Source organism: Rhinolophus ferrumequinum, unplaced genomic scaffold (assembly GCF_004115265.2).
Source record: "Rhinolophus ferrumequinum isolate MPI-CBG mRhiFer1 unplaced genomic scaffold, mRhiFer1_v1.p scaffold_109_arrow_ctg1, whole genome shotgun sequence".
NCBI lineage: Eukaryota > Metazoa > Chordata > Mammalia > Chiroptera > Rhinolophidae > Rhinolophus > Rhinolophus ferrumequinum.
The window spans coordinates 3,156,054-3,182,242 of record NW_022680364.1 but is presented as its reverse complement, the minus strand read 5'-3'; positions in this window follow the sequence as shown (position 1 = coordinate 3,182,242).

The window sequence follows — 26,189 nt, the reverse complement described above, 5'->3', positions numbered from 1 at the left end:
CTGCTGGTTCCCTGCCAGATTAGCTGGCGGATTTGTCACTCTGTCCTGCCAGCCCCTGAGCCTGGGCCTCGGCCCTCGACTCCTTCCCAGCTTCACTGTTTCCTAAGCGATTTCACCCTATGGTCTCTCTGCTCATGGTCTCTCCATGTGTATCTCATCCTGGACACCCCACTTCCTTCCTGACTAAGCCTTCTTTGTGATTAATAGGCATTGCAGAAATGATATTCCAAAACAGGGCTCTTAGTTTCTATCCCCCTGCCCCCAAACCATCGCCCCGGTGTTCTCTATTTTCATTATCTGTGATATAAAACAGTATCCTTCCCAATTTCACATTCTCTTTCAACCATCACATACATATTTTTAAGAGGAAAATGAAAATAAGATTATATATAATAAAAGTGTGAGAAATGTATAGAAAAAAATTATATCGATCTGAGGTAGAATTATATGAAAACTCACAAGGCCATCATACCTGGTGGTTGAAGTGGACAGTTATATTGTTGAAAATTTGTATCAAATTAAGAGAGTAAAATACTTGGCGGTGGTAGCTGCAAAAATAACAGAAGCGGTTCCCTGAGCCAGTTGGGCATTCCAAGGGGAGAAACCTAGCCACGAGTGCCATTTAGGTTCCAGAGGTGAGTTTTGCATAAAGAAAAGAACCTTGAGCTGAACCTTGAATTGTGTTAATATGCTCAAACCATAAGAGACTGTTGAGCTTTTCAATGGGATGTAATTAAGTCTCTTCCTGGAGGTTTGATGACGTCACTGGGTCAATGCTTTCCTTTAATAATCTGGCTTCAAATACCTTTCCCCCCTCATTCTAAATGCCAGATAAAATAACAATGAGGGTTACCTTTTATGGCGCCATTAATCATATTCTAAGGCTGATAGGACAGTGGCAGGGCAGGGAGAGCTGTAAATCGTGCACACCTGGGCGTGGAAGAGGCTGTGACGGTGCTTGCCAGCCTCTGGGCTCCCAATGGTGGCTCTCAGGGACGGTGTGTGGGCGAGCGGTGCCTTGTGTCATCAGCGGGCGCCCACACGTAGGTACGTGAGGTCAGGTACCTCACACAGGTCCATTCTTCTGCTCCTTTACACTTAACAGTGCTGAGTTAATAGCGGAAGTGGGCAATTATGTCATTTTTCAAATGACATTTATCAATAACTGCAAAAAACTGTAACCGCTCTCATGAGTTAGTTCGTGAGATTTTTTTTAATGTCCTCCACAGATAACATTTGAATTTACACATCATGCCTTAGAGCAGAATAAATTTCAGATGAATCCAAACATAAATGTAAAATGTAAATAAATCTATAAGAAGAAATTATGGGAAGATATTTTTTAAATAATCATGGAATGAGGAAGATTTTAATGTGGCATAAAACTCAAAAACTATGGAAAAAAGATTGAATTGTGCTGCATAAAACAAAAACTATGAATATGTTAAAAACCACCATAGTCAAAACACAGATGAAGAAATATTTGTGACTCATATGACAAAGAGCTCTTTTCATAAATATATAAAGAATACCTAAAATCAGTAAAACATTGCCAACAATTCGATAGATAAAAGGACAGCTTTTGTGATCAACGTAGTTTAAAAGCAGAAAATACAAATGGATCTTAAATAAGTGAAAACATACTCAAGCTCATTTTTGATAATAGAACTACAATTTAAAATGCATGGAGATATTTCCCACCAATCACAGTATCAGAGAATAAGTGGCACGTTCTGTTGGCAATTGTGTGAAGGCAATAGAAACTCTGGGATGTCACTGGCAGAGTATAAATGGATACTCCTCTATCAAATGAAATTCAGCAACAGCATTAGTTACCTATATGTATACCATTTTACCTAGCATGTCCACTTTGAAGAATTTATCCACTAGATATAATCCACACACCTGCGAAACAGATTATCTAATGAATTATTTATTATAGCATTGCAAGCGATAGCAAAAGGCTGGAAATAATCTAAATGTCCATCAATAGGTCCATACTGAAATACATTATGAAAATCCATACAGTGGAATACTATGTAGCTATAAAGAATGGTTATATTCTTTTGGTTGAAATATGGACTTATCTCTTCTTTTATGCTGTTAAGGGTAAAAAAAAATAGGCAAAACAGCAAAGATAGTATGTCCATTTGTGCAAGTGAGGGGAAAACAATGTGTCTTGTATACAGAATAAGCTAGTCTGGAAACATTAAATGTATCTGATGACATTGGTTGCCTCTGGAGAGGAGAATGAGGTGGGGAAAGGAAGTCTTTTCTGTGTATCCTTACACTCATTTGTATTTTTAAAAAGACAAAAGAGCCTCATAAGGCAGACTCAGTCGAGTATCTGACAGCCACATCTCTGGCCCGTTCCCTATTGTGAGCCCCGATATTAAGAGTTTGGGAGCCAATGTGGTTTGCTCAGGGTCAGGCAGCTGAATAGTGCATCTCAAGTGGGCATTTTAATGCTGAATTCCAGGCCTCTTCTCATGTCGCATCGAGGTAGACACTGAGGCCGAGTAGGAATGGCTAATTCCAGGATTCAGAAATTGGCATAAACCCATGACCAAAAACATGGACATGAGAAAACACAGAGTATGTCCATGCACCAGTGGGTGGATGAAGCAGGTAGCATAATGTGTAAAAGAAATGAAACTAGAGAGGTGAGCCCAGAATGCAGTCACGGCAATGGAGGGGAGGGATGGTGCAAAGGAAAAGGAGGGCCTCAAAGATTCTTCTAAAGAGTTTGGGCTGCTTTACGTGGGCAGTGGAGAACTGAAGAGGGAATACTGCGAACAAAGGTGGACTTGGACTTGAAAATACTGTCCTGATTACAATGTATGAAGTAGACTGATGTCAAAAAGACCAAAACAGGCATTAGTAAGGGAGCATACACACAGAGATGCAAAGCTGTGTATATACTTTTAAAAATAGATGAAAGTTTCCTTTCTATACTGTATGGTGTACAGATAAATGAGGGTTAATAACTACATTAGCTTTAGTAACACATGTAACTTTTGAATTGCTGCCTAAAAGCTTTTCACCTCTGAGGACGACTTGGTTTGGAAGCATGATTTCTAAAGCCCGTCTTAAGGACCATAGGAATCAATGCCCCACAGTGCACCATGTCGTCAAGTTGTTTTATTTATTACCTCGGTGCTGCTGTGATGGTTATGTTTATGTGTCAACTAGGAGGGTGTTCATGGATGAGATTAGTGTTTAAATGGGCAGAATCTGAGTAGAGCAGATTGCCTTCCCTAACGTGGGGTGGGCCTTACCCAATCAGTTGAAGCCCTGTACAGACTGAAAAGACCTGCTTCCTTGAGCAAGAGGGAGCTCCGCCCCCAGGCAACCTTCATACTGTGTCTGCACCATCGACTCTTCTGGGTCTCTGCCTGCCGGCCCATGCTACAGATTTGAACTTTCCAGCCTCCACAATTCCATGGGCCAATTTCTTATAATCAATCATATATATATATATATATATATATACACGCACACACACATATATATACGTATACGTATATGTATACGTATACGTATATGTATATGTATATGTATATGTATATGTATATGTATATGTATATGTATATCTCTCCTCCTGATTCTATTGGTTCTGTTTCTCTGGAGAACCCTAGCTAATACAGCTATAACTCCTCATAATTCCTGCATGTGTAAGAAGTGGATTTGTTTTTAAAGATAAGTAAAGCTTATTCTTTTAAGCAGTTTAAAAATACTTTTTAAAATCGTAGATGTCAAAACATACAGAAAAAAGGCCCCAGTCCTAAGTGTGCAGCTTGATGAATTATCGCAATGTGGATACACCAGTAGAACTCACTTCCTGATGGAGACAGGACAAAGCCATAGTGAGAAATGACCCCTTCTTGTCATTAGGCTCACCTTGTTCCCAAAAACATTTCTATAACCCTCTGACTCATTTCTATCACCTTGAACCACATGGTGTGTACACCATTCTTTCTGGTTTCTTGAACCCAACGTCATGCTTCTGAGTCACGCATGTTGCCGTGTGCATTTCTAGTGTGTCCACCTGTTGTGTGTGTACTTATAGTCCTACACATCTGTGCTTGAGGGACGTGTGTGTTGTGTCCATTTCGGAGCTAGTATGAGAAGTGTTGCTGTGCACATTCTGGGGCCTGCCTTCCGGTGGCGTCTGTGCACATTTCTGCTGGGCACATTCCCAGGTGCGGGATTGCTGAGTCATGGGACGCAAGTATGTCAGGACTTCGTAGACAGTGCCAGTGAGTTTCCCACAGGACTTGTACCAAGTTACACTCCACAAGGCAGGGTCGCAGCTGCTACACGCCCTGCCCAGCACCTGTTGTTGTCAGCACCTTTAATGGAAGACATTCTGGTTGAAATGCAGATGTGTAACATGATAGATGCCTAGTCACTTTGGAAGGCCAGATAAACCATACCCAAGTTTTAGTATAAGTCTTTCCCCCCCATATTGCATGGGACATACTTATATAAAAAATTGTTTGTTGTTTATCTGAAATGCAAGTTTACTGGATGTCCTGTATTTTCATTTGTGAGATCATGTGATCCAACCTCAGTAGATCTACAGTGTCTTCAAATAGATTTTTATTTAGTGTGTATGTTTTTGTATATTTAATGCACAATGTGTGTCATTGTTTTGAGTTGAAAGGCGGGTCACAAACCAGCCAGTTAGGGCATTTCTAAAAAAAGAATTCTCTCATTGTTGGGATAGACATATTTAACTGGCCTGAGAGCTCCTGGGGGACTGAACAGGGCTCCTTCACACTTGTTTCCTTAATGCCTGACGCACTAAGAACCCAGAGTAAATACTGGTTAGAAGGAAACGCATTACGGTCGCTTTATACTAACATGCAGGCTCATCTCACGTTGCCATGTACCACACTGTGTCTCTGTTAGGACATGGCTAATCTTTTGATGAGTGAGGGACATCAATTACCCTCTTAAATTCAGTAGAAGACTTTTTCTGGGAGGTCTTTGAGCGGTACGTCTATATTTTTCTTTTCTAAATGTCCCAAGACTCGCAATTAATTGTTCTTTTTTAAAATAGATATTCTCTGTTTTTTCATTGTGAACTACCTAGCTTTCTCTTTTTGCTCTAGCAAGGAACAAGGCCAGACCATCAGGCCCACTTACTACCAGAGGGCGAGAACTAGGCCCACGTTCACAGCCTGTAAGGGCCACGCACAGTGTGGCATGAAGGCCTGCACGGCCCAGGCTACTTTATGCCTCAAGTAATCATGGGTTGAGGACACTTCACTGCGAAAAGAATGGAATGATCAGTAGCTTAATTGAGCTGAACATAAACAGCCCTATTTAAATCTCTTAAAATCTGCAGATGAAACAAATCTCTCCCTCGTTGAATGTTAAATGGAAACAAATTGTTAGAGACTTTTTCTACATTCCTTTCGTTTACCCCTCCCCCACTACCACATGGGAAACAAGAAAGAGCCCTATAATAAACACAAAGTCCTCTGTAACTGAAAATATTAGCATGATACGAAACTCAAAGTAAGTTTTCTTAACAATAAAAATGAGCTCTAGGAAGCTTTTCAAAGGTCCTGAAATACGGTGTAATTTTAATTATAATTGTGTAATCCAACAGGATGCTGTTTTTGTGTCCACCGTTCATTAATCTGGCTTCCGGATGGATGCGGTACCTTTTTCTCACGACCCATTTCAAGCTGTCAGGCACTAATTGGGTAAATCATCACCAGCGTTTTAGAGTCATCTGTCTTTTTATTCTTCCCTCAGGTCGTTCAGCGATCATCCCCATTTGTCTTTCATTCTTTCACAAACCTCTAGGCTAATTTTTTTTAATGCACACTGTAGTGCAGGGGATCCTGCCGACTTCGCCAAGTGTCATGCGGGGCGTCCGGCGGGGTCTCCGGTCCCGCCCCCCACACAAGAACGCAGGACATGGTGAGGCCAAAAAGGAACACCCACGGAGCCATAGGTAGGGGAGTCATACCACTATAGTCTCACTGGCGGCTGGGCTGGAGACACAGGAACCAGGAGCAACACAATTCTCAACCCACCGCTTGCAGACTCAGCCACCATCTTCTTGCTAGCTCCCCCCTTTTTTTTCTTCTCTTGCTCTCTTCTAGCCCAGCCACGGCAGTTATATTCATGGCTAATGGCTCACTGGTTACAGCTGACGGCCAACTAGCCACAGCTGCTGGCCATTTGATCACAGTCGATGGCCATTTACTACCTGAGCCAGCACCTTTCTATGTGAGGCCGAGAGCCTGGAAACTGCTTTTTGGGGCTCTGTCCCCACACACACCTAGTGCTCTGAAGGACTTCTCAACGAGCCTGCCTTTCTCCCAGGAGATTTGGGGCCACTGTAGAGACTTACAAATAAATGGGTACCGTGTCAGACACACCAAAGGATCGAGTCCGGCTCCTAGAAGTAATGAAGTAACCGCCTCAGATCCGTGATCTGAGTATGGAAAAGCACCGGTTTTTCCTTCTGTGCTTTTTGAACTCCTTTCATCCCTGAATACTAGGGAATTCATAAAAGAATCAGCATCTCAGGGACACTCCCCAGGGTTAGACTTGGACGGAACTGAGCAGTTCCTGAGCGCTGCCCGCTATTCATCGCTTCCTTTGGTGGAACGGGCATGTCTGTTGGACTTGGGTGACATTTGCCTCGTGCCGTAACACGTCATTTGAAGTTCTGGTCTGCAAGCTACTGACCTTTCTCGCCATGCCAGGACCTCCACTTACTTAGAAGCTGTCCTTCTGCACATGGTGTTTTCCTGTGGAGCCAGGAGGTAGAGCAGACCCTTCCCCTCTGGCCCTTGCAATCCATTGCACATGGTGCCCTCCGGTGAGCTCCCAACACGAGGACATGGGGAATAGGGAAGCTCGTGCGGAAAAAAACGCAAAGAGTTATCATGTAGCAGTATTATTAAAGGTTACCTCATCCCGCCTTTAACAGAGAACAGTAAAGGATGACGTAATGTTATTCACAGATTCAATTCCTGTTGTACTCATTGCTTACTGCCACTTGTGTCGCTGTGAATTCTAAATTTTTACTTGGTAGCACATGATATTGGTGCCAGTGGGCTCCGTGCAACTCTATTAAAGAGGAAACGAGGCATGTTTTCAATGTATTCTTTGTTGAGTCTTCTAAACGTGAAACTCACGTTCACGGAATTATGTGATCTCCTGTCACCTCTCTCCCAGCCCTCTATTCATGGCGTACAGATGTTGCCAAGACTGGGTCAGGAGCTATGTCAAAAATTCAAGCAATGTTGCAGTGTTGAATTCCTGAGCACAGATCGTGTCTCCCCAGCTCTGGTTTCGTAACCGTCGTGTCCTTATGAATCGAAGGTTTATACTTCTATTTTGAACCAATCTGTTGGACGCATTAGCCTTCCCGGCTTTGCCCTGCATAGCTGGGGCTCCTCCCCTCTCTAGGTGTTGAGAGTAACAGCTGTGGAAAATATTCAACTCAAACTGGTGACCTTGTTAGCAAGGAAACTGTGATCACATTTACCTCCATTGGAACTGTAATTTATAAAAATATAATTTGGCCACAGAGCTAGTAAAATGGGTTAACAATTGTTAACAAGTGTTTTGTTTTGTTATTCCAATCTTTATTTGTTATTTCTGATTACCATAATAAGAACAAGGCATTTTACCATTCTCATGACAAGTCATATAATGTCTAACCCAAACAGAGATTTAAAAGAAAAATTAGAGTGTAGGATCTGTGCTAACAATAACTTTCTTTGGTGAGTAAAATAAACAGGGATGAAAGCGCTATTTCCACTCTTGCCACTGGGGCCAGGTATCTCTCACCCCCGGGTTCCTGATGTCTAGTGGCTGCTCCCTCTCACTTCCGTTACCTGGCTCCTTGGTTTATCCAGGTGCCTGGGAATAAATTAAAAGCATTTTGGTGTAGACACACGGATATCGCCCCTGTGCGGCCCAGAAATTTCCCATCGGTCCGTTTTGGCTTCTGAAGAGCAAGTAACTCCTATCTGGTGCGGAGCTGGTCACAGCCTGGTTCCCCAGCTGCTCCCCCGACGTGTTCCACGAAAGAGCTCTGCAACTCAGACTAACTGAGCATTGCTACAGCCGGACACCCACCTTCCCTGGCCTCAGGCCTCTGCTATTTATTACCTATAATTGGGGCAAGTCCCCCAAGCTTCCTGTCTTTCCACCAACAGCCCACCCCCCCCAAAAAAAAAGTCATCAAAAGACGGCATCTTCCAGCAAGAACGCCCCAGCAGGCCCGGCGTCCACCTGCTCCCATCACCACCCTTCCTCTGATCCCAGTTCTCCACAGCCCCTTCCCACACTCTGTGCTGGGCCAGCTAGTCCCGAAAGCAGGACTCGTGTGTCAGGACTCTGGAAGCAAGGCTCTCAACACACATCCATGAGCTGAAATTCTGAGACTCATTTTGTTGGATAGCGACGAACCAGAGACAGAGAATGTACCATGTCTTCTCTGTTTCTAAGTGCACAGCTGCAGGCGCACTGATGTGAGGCTCGCCCCTGCCCCCACCCGCCCCAGCAGCACTTTCCCAAACCACAGCAGCACTGAGCTCTCTCCAGGACACCCCACGGAGCCCACGCCTCAGCCACGCTGCTCTGCGTTGTTAAAGGATCCTGGTGCCAGCGCTGTCTTCTGGAAGCCAGTCCCTCTGTGCTGCCCCCAGCAGAGTGCCTGTGGACAGCAAGCTCCTGGAGTTGCTGTTCTGTAATCCTCGGTTACCCAAGCAGGCTGTCTGTCGCGTTGTCTGCTTGTCTGCTTCTGTGCGCAGGCTCACCGTGCCTGGCCTGCTTGGGCCGCTCCTCTGCACCCACGCAAGCCGCTGACCGGCGTGGCCTGCCCCTTACCTCCAGGGCTGCCTCCGCATCCCCACCCGTCCTTCACTCTTCTTCACTCTGCACCCCAAGGCCGCTAGGGCCGTGCCCAGGCACCCGGCTATCTCTGGACTTGGAAGACCCGGTTCATGGAAACGTCTTCAGCCCTCCTGCTTGTGAATCTTTCCGCCAGGGCCTCAAAAGGGGAGGGTGTGAGGAATACTAATATAACTGTATTTATGTACTTTAATGTGCACAGATATTCGTGGGAAATAACTCGACTACTGATTTGGTGCGGTTTTCCACGTGATTTCCAATCAGCTTTTCTTTCAGAGCCACAATCTGCTGGGTACGAATTTTAACAAGGACAGATGACCAGGGTAGATTCTGAGAAAAACAGATTAGAAATCCTGAAGCTACATGTTTCCTGGGGGAGTAAAATGGCCCAATGATCCTCTTGTTGGCTAGCGTCCTGCTGCTGATGCCTCTGTGGCACCTTCCAGACCCACAGCGCTCATTTGTGTCCCCCAGCCAGTTCCACGTGCTTCGTGGATTCCCGGTGGAGCGGGGCCCGCCTGCTTCACCTCTGCTTCTCAGGCTCTGCTCCGCATCTCACTGCCCATCAGCTCTGCGGTCTTGGCTGTTTCAGTTTCCCCCCCAGACACCCCAGACTGCGTGGCACACCCCTGTCTCCCAGGTCAGTGAGGAGTCTCTTGATCCTGACACGTGACGCTTGGAAAGAAACATTAGGGTGGCCGTTACTTCGTCACTGTCCCTCCCTGTGGAGTATGTGTGCACGAGTGTGTGTGCACACATGTATGGGTGCTCATGCATGCGTGTGAGCCCCTGTATGCACCGTGCACACACATGCACTCTGTACCAGTAGAGGGGACAGAGTTGATGATCTCATGTGTGCAAAGCTTTGCGGTCCGTGGATGACACTTAATAACTATTTTTAAAGAAGGAGAGGAGAGGTAACGGTTCTCTTAGCACTAGAAACTAGTGAAAGGAAGCATATATTCCTACATGCGAAGTGACTGTTTGAATGCAGCAGCCACATTCAGTTATTATTAATTTCAACCTCAACATTTTAATCTGAGGAACATTTCTCAAAGTGTGTCCATTTCTCAAAGAATGTGCGTAACTATTACTAAAAACTATGACAAAGTTTAAAGTAAGTTCAGTGACAAAAAAATGTCTGTTAAATACTGGGTTAAGTAAGCAAAGTAAGCACAGTTCGGATGGGTTCTTTCCAGCTGGGTTTGGCAGTGCTTTTCATTCGCTGACTTGCTGTGACTCTCTGAGGGGAGGCAGTCTGTCTCATGGACCAGGGCCCAAACTTATTTGACTGCGGATACTATTCTAGAAATAGTGTTTAAAAAAAAAAAAAAAAAAAAAAAAACACTCTGGGAAATACGAGCTTAGAGAGCCCAGAACTACCAGGAGTTGGAGTTTGAAAGGATGTGTGGAGAGGAACACCGTCTGCGCTCCAATCCCACGAAGCCCCACGCCACATTATTTGCTCATCTGCGTGACAGCTCGGTTCTAATGTTAGTTTATGGAGAGACTTCCTCTGACTCCTCTCTCTGAAATTAGAAGGTTGACATTTTCTGTAATGTAAAGCTCTTTAGGAAGATATTGTCGTCCCACAAGAGGAACTGTCTGGACGGCAGCCTGCTAGGCGGTGTGTGTAAGCTCATCAGAGACGGCTGGGCCCATGAGCTGCGTAACTCCTTCAGCTGTCATGTTATGGAGGGTTAAAAGGCAATACGCAAGCTGGCAATAAAGCCACCACGATTTATGGTAACGTTTCCTGTAAGAATTGCTAAGACACGATCATCATTCAGGATGCATCCTCCCAGCAGGTCAGTGGGGCCGGAGAGTCTCGGTGCCCAAAGGAGCCATTGCGATTCAAGGCCATTCGCACCTGGCCTTCACAGCTCCTTGTAGCAAAATTAATTTACTTTTAACATTCCTGTTGCCATAACAACCTGGTACAGCTGTTCATGTGACTTAATGAGATTCCAGAAGAAAGCGGGTTTTACAGAGAAGGCAGACCCAACGGAGATGGACCTCCGTTAAGCGATGGCGTTCAGACGTCAGGTAGACGCTGCAGGGCCTGCTTGCTCTGCAAGGAGGGCTCGCGCCTTTATTGTCTTGGCTCTTGAATTCCAAGGCAGCTGCTGTTTCTTCCCTCCCCTTCTTGCCTCCTTTTTTTCAGGGTTTCCTTAGGAAGCTGTACATGGTAATTGAGGGTTACGGCAGGCTGAAATGAAACAATTATTTTCATTACAAAAACAAAGATTACTTTATATCAAGATATTTCTTCTTTTTAATGCAGCCTACTAGTGTGGTCAAAACATGTTATATTTGGAAGAGAAAATATGTCTGCCGTGAATTTCACTCTCATTAGTCTTGTATTGTTTTTTTTGAAACTGTAAGTGGCCCTAAAAATTACAGACCAGCTAAAAGCGGGGGGCTGAGTCAGTCTCATAGAGGGCCACCCAAACTTCCCTCCTCTTTCCATCTTTACAACCCAGTCCTCCAGCAAGGAATCCAGACATGAGCCTTTAAACATGACAACAACATCAGAAGAGTTTTTTTGTGTTTTTTTAAGCTATCAAAAAGGTAAGATCAGCAATAGCATTCGAAAGCCTCTGATGTGCTTGTTTAATTTCTTAATGAATGGAAAGCTAACACATGCTCATAGCTGAAGATTTGGAAAATAGAGGGAAAAAAGACAAAACAAAAAATCTTCCATAATCTCATCACCTGGAGATCATCACATTCTATAACATACCACAGGTCATTCTGAAATTTAACTTCTCCTTTTACTTAACAATTAAGCATTCTTCCCCACTATATCTTGTAACAGCATTCGGATTTTATACCATTATTGTGTAATACATATTTCAGTCAGTCTCCTTAGTTCAACATTTTGATTCTATCCATGTTTTGCTTTTGTGAATAATTCTGTTAATGACATTAATGTCCACATATTTTCAGTGGATCTCTGTTCCTATAGCTGATTTCCTAAGGACAGAATTCCTGAGTCAAAGCCCAGGAGTATATTGTCTTCTGACACATGTGACCAAGTTCTTTACACAAAGGTTACAGCAATTCACACTTTCACTGAATCACTGGGAAACCTACTCCCTACTCCCACCCTTCCTGGATACTATTATTACAGATCTTGTTCTCTTACACACCTATTAGCATGGCCAAAGTCCAGAACGCTGACCACAGCACGTGTTGGGGCGGGTGGGAACCATAGGAGTTATCACTCACTGCTGGTGGGGATGCAACATGGAACAGCTACTTGGAAGACAGTTTGGCAGTTCCTTAACGACTAGACATAGTCTTATCCTACAATCCAGCAATCACACTTCTTGGTATTTACCCCAAGGAGCTGAAAACTTTTGTCTACACCAAAACTGGCACACATGTTTACGGCAGCAGCTTTACTCATAATTGCCAAATTTTGGAAGCAACTAAGATGTCTTTCATAATACCTACCCACTGGGCCTCCTGCTGTTCAAAATTGTTGTAAATAAAGCTGTACAAAGGTCAAATCTGTAAATTTGCTGAAAAAGAAAGATCTGCCTCTGTATCCCGAGAGGTAGACTGAGCCAGTATCCCCAACGTGGTGCTGGGGACACCAATCCTACAGGAGGCCCATGACAGGGACAAGGGCTGACACGGCTACGTCCGTCCGTCCGTCCGGCGGGTACTGGCTGAACGACGTAGGTGGGTTTCCCACCATAGAAGCTCCCCCGGTCCTACGAGGACTTCATCACCAGCACTTCCAGGGCAGATTTGGCCTCTTTTCAAGGAGGATCTCGTGGGGCTTGGTTTTCCACAGAAAAGACTTTGGGAAGAAGTATAGAGTGTGGTTGGTGGAAAGCATGTTGAGGGTTATCCTAGGTTCAGTATCTGCCTTAGCATTCAGCAGCCTGGCAGCCAGGCCACCTCGCAGTGTCACCAATGTCACCGTCTCCGGCCTGCACCTTGTCTGGATGAAGCAGTCCCCTGCAGGCGCTGGCCATGTCCAGCTGCTTCTTCCAACTTCTCTAGCTCAGTCCCATGGGCAAACACACAGACACGCTGAGAAGGCAGTTCTAGCGCCGCGGTAGGGGGATGTCCTTTCATGTCATACACTCACACTCGGTTCTTCCCACTCATACGCTTTGGCTCATGGTTTGATCTGCGTTATGAATTTGTCGACACAGTGGTGATCCACGTTCCCGCAGTGACTTGTTCTAGTGATGTCCGTCATGATTTACTGTTTTCCTGTTAAAACTCACTCACCCAGGAGGCTAAAGCGGTCCCCATCACTTATGTATTTAATATACTGTATTTTGCTGTGTATAATGCACACATTTTTGTCCAAATTTATGAGGAAAACTAGGGATGTGCAGTATACATGAGTAGTACTAATTCTGTATCTACATAAATGTTTCTATTTTTTTTATTATGCTTATGAGTTGAAAGCGTAACTCTAGAAATCAATAATGATATCCGTATGCAAAATGATACCCTGGAATATGATAATCAGTTTTGATGAACTTATGACGAACTTGCAACGACGAAGAGTTCTTGGCCTTCTACGATGCGTAAATATTGTAAATTTGTTACCGCTACATAAAATTTCTTGTACATTGTATCTGTTCTTGTGTTCTGTAATTATTTGTTACATTAAATTTCTTGTACAGTAATATGTTAAAAAATAAATGCTAAAATTCCTTTATAATACAAAAAAACAAGTACCTAAATTAAACAAATACAAATTTGAATTAAAACGATAAATTTTTTTTTCCTGAAAATTTGGGCCAAAAACGTGGGTGCGCACACAGCAAAATACGATAGTCTCTGACTTCCCCACATGTAGTTTCACTGCTCCTCAGTGTACATGGCACCTAGTCAGGGTCATAGAACACCCTCCCACAATCCCCATTTCATTTTAAAATATCTCGTGTAGCTCACTACATGCCAATAGGATGAAATAGATATTTTTCCTGACATTCTTCTCCACAGAGTTTTATCTGTTTTATATAAAGATAGTGGAAGTTGGAGCCCACTACCTCCCCTTGTTCTGGGTTCGTTATAGGAGATGTAAGGAGTGCCTTGATTTGGACCTAGTTCTACCACTGGAGGAATGGAACTCTAAATAGAAATTAAACTTAATTATAGAGACATAGAAAGACATTTTTTCTGCCCCTGAATTTTATATCTGATATTTGTACTTGCTGTGCTGAAGACCACCTGGGGTCCCTCGTGTTCTTTAAGGGGCACATGCTTCTTCTCAGCTAGAGAAAACGCTAGAATAGAATTAGGGCCAATATTTGGGCAATGCCCATGACCCCGTGGCACAGCTGGGGACACAGAAGAAAGACTGGTGGACAGTCATGAGCTGAGTTTAAGTTCTGCCAAGCGCTTTACATTTCTGTATTTGAAGAATTTTCCCGGGGGGATGACAAGAAGCATGGACCCCCTGTCCCTGTCAGCACTTGGGGCTGCTGAGTTTTTGTTGCAAAGGCATTTCCTTGAGAGAACATGTCTGCTGAGCCCACTAAGCAGTGTGCCTGCCGTCAGCTGTCAAATGGCCGTGTACCCTCATCTGCCCTGGAAGGGAAGGCCCAGGCACGTGCAAGGGGCCTGGTGTTGGGGACACCAGTCCTACAGGAGGCTAGTGAGAGGAACGAGGACAATTTCTACCCCCAAAGGACACACCACTGCTGACAATTTCCTGCTTTGCCCACAAGGGTGGAGGATAATGGATACGGTCATATATGCATCTATCCCTATATTATTTTTGTATACCAAAATGATGATTGGCCTTTAAATTTAAGATACATTTGTTTGAAGAATAGACTTGCAACTCAAACTCCCTGATTTTAAGACTTACAAAGCTACCATAATCAATGCAGTGTGGTATTGGCATAAAGATAAAAAGTGGATGACAGGAACATAATAGAAATTATAGAAAGGCACCAGGACATTGAAATGGAAAGGACAATCTTTCAGCAAACACTGCTGAAGAACTGGGTCAACACGATCGTGGGAAAGATGAATCTGAGATGCTACCTCACACCATGGAGAACATCTGAGCTAAAATTATATATCTTCTGGAAGAAAATATACGGCAGTACCTCCACAACTTAGGGTAGGCACTAACTGTAAAAAGAAAAAAGAAAAAAAACAATAAAATAAATTTCATCAGAATTAAGTCTTTTATGCATCAAAAGTTAAGAAAATGAAAAAGTAAGACAAAGACTTGGGGAAAAAATATATATATATATACATATATATACAAAAAGACTTGAATATAGAATATACAAAGAATTTCTACATGCCAGTGATAAAAATACCAAAAGATGTACAGGGAAAAGTACTGAAAACTTGAAGGCAAATATCTAAAGCACAAAAAAGTAATTGTACATCATGAACCATCAGAGAGATGCAAGCTGAAAACACAATGAGTTCCAACCTCACTGAAGTAAACAAGACTGCCAGTATCAGTGCTGAGGAGGTGGGCAGGGGCCCTTCGTCCAGTAATGCTGAGTGTGTAAAATGGTACGAACACTCTGGACAACTGGCAGTTTTCACAAAGTTAAACACATTCCTCCCTTATGACCCTGTAATTTCATTCTAGGTATTTACTCAAGAGACATAAAAACAAATGTCTACACAAACACTTGTACAAGACTGTTTATCGCATTTTTGTTCATAAGAACCCCAAACTGAGAACAATCCAAAGTTCCCTCAACAGGGGAGCGGATGAGCTGTTTGTAACCATATCATGGATACTGATCTGCCACAACAAGAAAAAACTGCTGACACACACAGCAACAAGGATGAGTCACAGAGACGTGCTGATCTAAGAGGCTGGGCACAAGCGGAAAGAAACGTTCTGTATGACCGCATTTATAGAACCTCCGGAACAGACCAAACAAATTCTGATGATATAAATCAAAACAGTTGTTGCCAATGGGGGGAGGGGATATAGTGGGCGGGAACAGGGGTGGGTTTCCTGGATGATTCCTGGCTGGGTCACTGGTCGTGGGCATATATGTACATCCGTCCAAATACAGGCAATTATACATGTAAGATCTGTGCATTTCTTTGTATGTAAATTTTAACCTCAATTTAAAAACTAAACCAGAACAATCTTTCCATATCAAGGCAAACACATCAACCTCAGTGGTTAAAGCACCCTCTAATTTGGTCTAAAATCAAGATTATAAGAATCCTTTCCAAATCTGATCCTGAGTTTCTACATTACACTCCATCTGATTCTTTCAGAGAATATGGCATTGCCTAATTTCTGTGACTGTGGAGTAATGTATCTTGTAAAATTCACCTCCATTCTTACATCAGTTGTCTCCTTAGAATCTGGCAAACACACAACAGGGAACTACATAAATTCATGTGATTACACTTTCTTCATCCGTTTAATAACGCTGACGTGGCCTCAGCATGGTATTGGAAGATTCCTTCAATTGTACCTTAGTGTCATACTTAGAAACAGGGGGGTGGGGAAGGGACTTGAGAGAAGGGATCGGTACAGCACAACAAAATTACTTAAATAAGTCAGCACCGCAACTCAAAGCTTTTTAGGGGACTGTGGCTGCTGCCATGCTTCCATGCTAAATTTGTAATGGTGGAGATTATTTAATTTCAGGTGGTCGAGGTGAGAAAATGCATGAGAGGCCAAGAGATGATTAATAGAAGTGAGGTCAAAATAGAAACTGCCAAGTCAGGGCCAGCTGCTGGCCAACATGAGTGGAATTACAGGAATCACGGGATGAGTTGGAGGCCAAAGATAGAAGCACAATAGAGAACCATTCAAAATTAACACGTTACACAAATCACAAAGTTAGAAGAAAGAGTATTTGTTTCTATATTAAACTTACACAGTTCATTTTAATTTAATTTAAGGCCCTCATTTTTTTTAGGGTGACTATATATTCAAGTCATCCTAAAGTTAAAACTCCAACCTTTGATGTTTCCAAGAATTTTCTCTCCCAGTGAGCTTAGTATTTTTGTTACCATGACAACATGTTGTATGACAATTCCTTTTTTTCCCCCTTTTTCTGACAGCGTTTATTAAGGATTGGTTGAGAAGATATAGTAAAACCCACCTTCCGTTTGATTATACAGATCCCTCTTCTTTTAGATCTAAGGAAGTTTTTAAAACCCATCACAGGTCACCCAGTTTGCAAAGGTAAGGACCTCACAGTGGGGCGATGGCTTTCTGGATATGGGAATTCTACTCTGCAACACCTCCTGAGTGAATGGGTCACAAGCTGCTATAGGGTTAAAAAGGAAATGACACTGTCTCCTTAGGACAGAACTGTCCCAGAAGAGAAGGGACACTTTTGGTTCAGCTGAGCCAGCAGGTTGGCATGTGGTACAAATTGAGGACGTTTTTGAAAAAATTCTATTATCGCTGTGGATGACAAAGACAGCAGTATAATAAAATGAGAGAATTACCATATTCTTTCATCTCAGTATCTTCCTTCTGGATCTGAAATATGATTGAACAGAGGAGAGGTGAAACCAGAGGATTAAGCAGGAGACGGCTTCTGGCCAGTTCACCCTGAATAAAAGGCTTTCTGTGCCCATCGCGTCATTTTTCATCAGCACTGACAGTGAGTCAGAAGGCTGTATTTCCTTCAGAACTGACCAGTGATTACAACATCCAGATGGGTACCCTCGAGCTGTTTTATGTCCTTTTATAGAGAAACCTTTGGAAAAACAGTAAGTGGAGCACTAAAATTTCACCACAATTGCAACAAATATTATCATCATGGAACGTCCCGTAGAAGTGCAAATATCATTTTCTCTGGGCTCTTCTCATGTCTGTACTATAAAGATCATACAGAGTACGTGGAGAAATAGGAAACACCCAAACTTACCTTCGGTAAAGTGCAATGTGAGAAAATTCATAATAACCATGTACATTTACGCATTTTCCAAACTTGAAAATGTGGTTTGTTTTATTACGAAAGAGAACATATCACATAACAAATACATCTCTTTTCCTAAAATCCCTCTCCATGTTAATGAATTAAAATATACTCCAATCTGTTTTGAAATCTCAAGTGCCAAGTTGCTGTGTAATCTTCCCAAGTTCCATAGATAGAAAAAAGATGAGTAAACACTAAACTCGAATTAATATACAGGACTGGTTTTTAACTTCTGATTCCACAGTTGAATAAACCAGATCTTCCGATGGATAATACACATGACTCATAAAAATATTTTCAATCATTCCATAGGTTTGTTTTTAGCAGGAAATGAAATCATTAAGTGACAGCAATAAGAGGGGAAAAAAGAGCCAGATTTAGACCCGTTATGACAGTGGTTCCAGAGGCCCAAGCACTGCCGTTGTGTTACCTGCCTCCATGTGAACACAGGCCCAAGGAAGGAGAGTTCCGGAGGACGAACACCGTGCAGTCCTGCTCGGCGCCTGAGACAGGAAAGTGGAACATGGGAGGAGAGCCAGGGGCTTCAGGGACAAATTGCCTGGTTTTCGTCACATTTAGGACCAGACTGTCTTTGAACAACATTAAGAGGCAATCATCCCTTCCTATAGGAATAACTTTGGTAACTTCCAGCTATCATAAATTACCATAGATCGATGCTCTTAAAATCCATGCAAACATTTCAGGACCCTCCTTAAAAACTCCTCCCACTGCCTGCCCCCATTCCTTCTAATGCAAAGCACTCAAACAATCACATAAGAAGGAAAGCGTTTCTTAAGCATGTTTTAAGGAAAGTGATTGCATCCATTATAAACACATGGAAACCCTTTGGGATCCAAGAACCCTGCAATTTTTACTTGTTAGCAAGACTTTCCTGGTATGGATTTTCAAATACAAACACAAACATGCAATACTCAGTGTAATTTCTTTCCAACAGATAGAAACTTCATCGTGGCCGATTCAGGATGATGTCAGCCACTTTTAGCTGGGTTTGTGTCAACGCTGCACTATGCATGCACAGCCAAAGTGTGGGGTGGGAAGGCGGAATCTGGTCCTCCGACAAGGTTTCCTATCAGTGCGAAACCCTGGGAGACACCCCCGTCCTGCTTGCCCCCAGCCATGGGGTCCCAAGACTATTGCCCTCATCTTCGCAAATGCAGTCCCTCTCGGAACTAAGGACAGCTGACTGCCCCCTGCACGTGCTGGTACCACGGTATGATCCCGGATCCCTCAGTCCTAATTCCCTATCTGACCCCACCCTGGACGCAGGCCAGGACATAATGTTAGGGGCAGGGAACTGGAACACTGTCTCTGGAACACACACTAATGTCCAACCTAACTCTTGCTTTCTTTCCTCCCCTCCCCTGCTCTCCTTCTCTTCTTTCTTTTTCTCCAGGGCAATGAGTTTTTACCTCCTCTGTTGAAGGGAAACCAGCAATTCCTTACCAAATACTCACGTATCTCTCATCTTGAGTTTCTAAAAATGTTTCTTGCTTTAGGAATCTTGCCAGTATTTGAGTTGAGAGATAAGCACAGAGATGAGTTGCCCTTACTGTTAGAAGAGAATTAAGAAGCTACTAGATCAACTCCAGGTACTATCTTCAGGGATGCTGCCGCCCCCACAACCAGTAAGTCCTCCTGATTCCTGTTAATAAAGCACCAACCAACGGGCTTTATTACAAAGCCCCTCAGTGTCCAGGCTGGCTGAGGCTCAGGATCACTTCTGCAGCCCCTTCCAGACAGGTGCTGATGGCGCCCCTTCTGTCGTCCACAATGTATAACCTACTTACTGCCACCCATCCGCACCCCGGGCCAAGTGCAGGGCCAGAAGCCAAGAACTTGTCTCCCTGAGGTCACTGACCATTGAATGTCCAGCTGCGACCTGACAGGAGGCACACTTTGTTCCCATACATCTTCGTGTCCTCTAAATCCATGTCCCATTCAAGCCCCCATGCTCCAAAAAGGTGGGAAGTAGGTGTCTGTCCACGGTGGGTCCTCTGGGATGCGACGCTGACTCATAAGCGGCGTTCGGCTCTGAGGCCGCTGTTCCCGTCGGGAGCTCCACTCTGGGGGCCATTGTCCTCCCAGCAGAAGAGGAAATCTTGCACTTTTAATTTAATGACTTGTTGGAACTATGTATGGTTCTCATCCATTAACCCATGAGTTACTTGCATTTTTGAAGTGTGTTGATGGTGAGATATGAACTTTCTTTCTTTAATGTTACAGTGTATTTAAATTTTAAAAAGCCCGGTTCTCCAAACAAATTTACCAATTTTCCACTGACAGGTAGAGTGATATAAAGAGGAAGAAAACTGGTATTTGTGGTTGTGGATTGATGCTTAGAGATGTATCCTCCCAACCAGAAGACATATTCAGTTTGGAGGGTGTGGTTAGCATGTTCAAGGCCACTGGGTCAGTAGGTGGCATAGGTGGGATATGATGCTGTGACATTTCAAAGTCCACATTTTTTTTAACCATTTTACCTTTTTGATAATGATAATCATAATGACTTACCTCGTGTGGGTCGACACTTAGGACTTGAGAAAGAGAATGCCGCTGCCACTGGTACACAGGAGGCTGCCTGGAGTCCCACAGGGTAGGCCTTCCCCACAGCCGCTGACACGAGCAGATGTGAGCTGAGCCTTTCTCCCCAGCGAGAGGAGAGCCGCCCCTGTCCCCGCACGGCCCGCCTCACACCTTCACTGTCTCCAGTAGTGACCCCGTGTCCTTAGTAAGAAGCCTTCCCCAGAGATTCCAGCTCAGGCAGCTGGCCACTCGCTCTCTGAGGAGTGAAGATCATTCTTTACGTCTGGCAAAGAACCTGAATTTGGCTTTCACATCCTCAGTCAAAGAATTTTCAAAGTGTGATGATACAGTCACTATGAGCCATCAAATGGTGGGATACTGCAGGGCCACCGATAACGTGAGATATTCCAGGTGAAAAACAAAATAAATCTTGACTGACCACCCAGAGAACACCACACATCTCAAGTACTTACTGAACCAGTTTTCCAAAAAGCTGCACACAGCCTTCCTCTCTCATCCCAGAAGCTCACACCGCCTTGATTCACAACACAGAAGCTGCCACACAGGCACCCCCCGCCCCCCACACACACACCTTTCCGTGACAAACCCACCAGCCTGCCTACATGTGTTGCCTGTTCCAGAGAACGTGATGTCATGGGTCCCATGGCAGGCCAGGCTTTCTGTTGGTGGAGTAGACCTCAACTTCTCACGCACTGGGCTCCGAAAACGGTTTGCCCTTTGCCTCACCTGACTTCCTCCTCTCTCCATAAGGGCCATTCCTACATGTTTATAAGCCTGCTGTCATTTGATTCATCCTAGAGCACAGCCCTCTCTGTCACCCCACTTCTCTGCTGCTTCTGGGCAGAGACAGCTCATGTGCTGTGTTCCCACTGTCCCTTTTCTCTCTATCCTGGTGAACCAGGGGTTGCCCTCACCTCCTACTTTCTCTCTGTCACAGCACCAGTGGCTTCAAATCCCACTGTATGCCCACAACAGCCACATTCATAACTCTTTCCAGAGAGTTAAGTTTTGATTCTCACCTGTGATTGCAAACTTCTTAGATTCTCTTACATTTTTCTTACATTCCTACAGGCTTACACTTATGTGTCCCCACTATATCTACCTTCATACTATGTTTAAGATAAAAGCCCAGCATGTCTTTGTTAACATGAAAGTAAATATGAGTTTTCTCTTAAAAAAAAGATTAACTTTCCCCTAAACGTGTGACAATTGTCTTGAATGTCATGTAATAGCAGTTTAGGAAAAGTGACTTCAGATGCTGAAAGTCATGCTTCTCTTCCCGTTGTTCCCAAATTCAGCAGCACTACCCCTGTGTGCGAGATGTTTGGGGCAAGCACACAGATCCAGCCTGTGCACCCAGGGCTCTCTGAGGGGTGGTCACATCTGATTGGCCCCCTCCAGACACCTCATCTTAGGTACAGCTGCTTACTGGCTTTTAACTGGATTCTATTGCTGTCTTTAAAAATACAGGAAGCTGCTTTCGCTATTAATTCATGGTTTTATGAGGACAACAGAAAGGATTGGTTGGGATTTATGAATCCCACATTATGTGATGGACTGTAAATTGTTCGTAATTATGTATTTATACATATTTAACGAGTAAGCGCTGTGCCTCAGCAGCAACACCTGGTTTTCATTGGGGTGCTGGTCAGTCACCCCACACTCAGACGTGGCTAAGGGAAGTGTGTGCATCTTATCCGTTGGCTCCCCGTCTTTCATTACACTTGCTCTGCTCTGCGTCCTCCTCTGGTCCTGCTTTGGGCTATTTTCACAGAATCCTTCCTCTTTGTTTCGTGGCCTTTATGGTGATGACAGAAGCTTCTCATGGCTTTCTGTCTGTGCATCTTTATATTTCAGACTTCAACTCAGAGATCAGAAGTGGGGAGTGGGCTAAATATGCCTGAACACATTTATTCTTTGGTGGCACAAGATACTTTGTTGCTACGCAGCAGCCTAACCATCTGTCTCCGTGTACCTGCCCCTAAAGAAAGGAGAGTCTGTGAGACAGATCCTTTCAGGGACTTTACTTCACCTTTGTGCTTACACCTTATGTCTCCCTATTTGGCCCCAGAAAGATGGCTGGTCAGCCAATGATGAGTAAGACTCCCCACAGGGGGGACAACTCAAGCCAGGCGCAGTCGAGTGGGGACCACCAGGAGCACCCACGGGGTTCATAGAGGTGGGCACAGCCCCCCCCCCCAAAGGAAAGCCTCTGCCTCTGTGGCTGCATTCCTTCCCACAACCTGCAGGGAAGAGATTCAATGATGTGCTCTCCATCTGTTCATATGCATAAAGGTTTTGTCCCTTGGGGAAGTACATACATCCTGAGACTTAAGGTTCTGCTGCCTGCAGGCAAGGGTGATTGGCTTGAATCAGTTTCCTATTATGGTGTATGGGATTCGCAGATCTTGAGATTGACAAGCTTTACCTCCTTAACTTCCCCACCTACCTAATAAAAGCTAATGCGTAGGCCCCATTGGGGTGCCCAGTCCTTGAGGCCGCTGGTCCCGTGGCCCCCACTTATAATCTATCCATTGGAAGTGCACGGCAGTATTACTGTCATGGCTACTGTCTTTTCTTAACCCTGCGCTCCCCACAACCCTCGTCCTGCGCTGGACACAACAATACTTTATTTTAAAAAAGTGAATTATTTGTTAACAGTTAAAAAGCAAGGCATTGCACCTAAGATGAAGATTCCCAGTTCCTTTTGAAAAACCGGGAAACCTAGGCCAGGGTGTCCAGTGCCGTAACCCGGGGGCAATGAGAGCTACTCTCCTCCTTCTAGAGGTGCTAGGTCTCTCCTGGGCTTGTCCCCAGACCACAGGCTGTGACTCTGTTTCTCTTTTTCCTCCTGGCCCCTCCTGGCATTTGAATGGGCAAATTCTGGCCCCTGCAAAGTTTTCCATTCCAAGGTCTCCTGCCCGTTGTGCAGCCTTGTTTCCTGGCACTTTGCATGCCATGAAGGATGGACAGGCCCGTGACTGTCTGTCCTGTCCCTCCAGCTCTGCTCCTGATTGTCCTGCAAAGCACCTGAACTTAGAAAGGGTCACCTCCTCCAGTCTGTGCACCATGAAACACCGTCTTTCGCTGAGCGTGGCTTCAAGTTGTTCTGGAAAGGGAGGTTTGTGCAGCCTGTTTTAGCTTTGGGCATTAAGGGAGCAGCGTTTGGGTCCAGTGCTCCTGAGAATGTCTTCCCTCCTGGCTGGAGGTGTTCCTGTGCTGCTATCACTGTCCCCCGGGCACAGCCACCCGGGGTTTTAGTGCCGAGCTGACTCGTGCTCTGTGTCTGTCTGTGAGTGGGGAACAAGGGACATGTTTATCCCAAACAACATTACCTGGTAGTCTTTTTATCAAATTAGACTCCATGGGAGGTAATGCAATGAAATGTTTTTATTCGGGTTACATTTTTTAGTCATTATGGCTTCCTGCAATTCATTCTATACAATGTTAGCCAGACATGTAAAAATAGCGTATGTATCTACTCCTGTTGATGAAAAATGATATTTTGAATTTTTTCTTTCTGTGAAGAAAGGTTTGAATTCATTTTGAGTGTGTCAGACATACCAACATTTTGGATATTTTAAAAATAACCGTGCCCCCACTTGCTTACTTAAACAGCACACACATTGTTAAGTGTCTTTGAGCTGTAGGATTAAGGATTTTACATTTCTATCACTATAACAATATTATTTTCCCAGGAAAAATACACACTTTTTTGACTTCTAAATATGCCCATTTCAATATGCATAGCCCGGAAGCCAGTTTGTATGAGGTTAAGTCTTGATCGCTGATTAAATTCGATAGCTACCATCCTTTCGGGTTGGCTGACAGGAGAGAGGAGTGCTTAAATTCCCTGGTAGGAAGGAATTACAGGCATTTTAAGATGATCAGAAGACATGCCTGTGACTATTTAGCCTTCAAACCAGCAAAGCTCGGGGAGACAATCCTGCCACCCTTCTCCATAAACCCCACTACTGCCGTGGTGGCAATCAGCCTTTTCATTCATAACTCAGTAAGGGCATGTTGCGTCTGTAAACATTCCGATGGATTTCACAGAATATCAGGCAGGTTCAACAGAAATGCTGTAAGAAGACAAACAGTCCGCACTAGTGCCCCTCCCGCGTCCAAAAGGCCGCCGCGTGCAGTGATTGCCAGTTACTCCCTCTGCTACTCCGGGTTCTGGAGGGTGCGCTCAGCCACGGACGTGCAATGGGGCTAAAAACAAACAAACTGATTCAGCACCAGGTGTGTTCTAGTCCCATCCATCCCCTAGTCCCTACTTTGTAATTACTCAATAAGTTCCAACCAGTTGTAGTGTAAAAACAGAACAAAAGCACTTCTTCTCCATTCTGGAGACACGTCCAGGTTTTACTCAGCACAGCAAGCTCACGGGCGTGAGCCTGCGCAGAGGCAGGATCTGGGTCCCTCAGCAGAAGCTTGCACACGTACGTAAATGTGTCCCCTTTACATTTTACTCAGCAGTACATGACTCACTTTATGACTGGCAGTTACGATTGATTAAATGCTTGCTGTTGGAATGGTGCTGCGTGCTCTGCATACACTGGCTGGTGAAGACTTCTGGGGGATGGATAGTCTTCGCCATTTGCAGATGAGGAAGCTGAAGATCAGTGAGGTCCCACAGCTTGTCTGCAGTCATGCGACGAGCATGAGCTTCAAGGCCCCTGTTCTCGGCCATGATGCTCATCCTGATGAGCTCGGCCACAGGCACCTAAAAATGTCTAAGAACCGGCATCCGGGGATCCGCAGAGCCATGACAAACATCTCTGCAGTCCCGTCACCAGGCTTGGCCTCCAAGGCCTGGGGTGCTCTTCTGCACGCCCCTCCCTCTGCCCTGAAAAGCCGTGTTGCCCAGTGAGAGCTGCAAAAGTAGGAAACAGACGCGTCTAACGAAAGTGTTGTGTCCTGAGTAGTTCTGGGCAACTTTCTGAAGTGACTTCTGTTTTGTGCCATGAATTAAGAACTACACAAATCCACAGGGGAAATTTCATCGTATAGGAAGGTTCTCTGAGTTTGGAGAACTGTACAATGAGGTCTCTAACGACCTCTGACCCCCATAAAATTATGGGCCCCAGGAGCTGGTTCTACAAGAGGAACGCTAGGACACTCCAGAAAGCAGACAGTAGAACCCACACCAACACCGTCAAATGACTGTGTTTTTCTCTTACTCCTCCTTCTTTGCACAGCAGGGGAAGGCAGAGTCTGATGTGGAACAGGAGGCCTCGGCTCTGTGTCCAGAGACAATCATTTGGATTCTGCCTGTCCGTGTATGTTGCTATCTATTTGGGAACACTGCCTTAAAGAGCCTGAAGATCTATTCCACAGTGAAATGGCACACTCACAGACAGGATGTTGCGCTTCTGGGTTCCAGATGGACTCGGGAGAAGGCACTAGCCTGAGAGCCTCATGTCTCTGGTCAGGGAGGAGTGAAGGGCAGGACAGGCCGTGCTCATTTTCGGTAAGTCTGGGCCACTGTAAATTCAAATTCTGTGACTGGATTGTATTTTATATAAACGGTCTTCAGCCCTTGACATTGATTAATTAATTTATCGAACACTTATTAAACACTTGCAATGTGCCAGGCTGATGTCCTTTCCAAGATTATGACTGCAAGTTTGGAAATTCATATCAAAATCTTTAAATGTCCATACTGCTTGCCTAGTGCTCTCCTAGGAATTTATTCTAAAGAAATGTCAGAGGTGCACCTAAACATTGATTACAAGGATCAAAGAATTATTTATTTCAGAATAAAAATGTTATTTAAAAATGAGTTGTCTCATACACCTGTGAGCACACAATTAC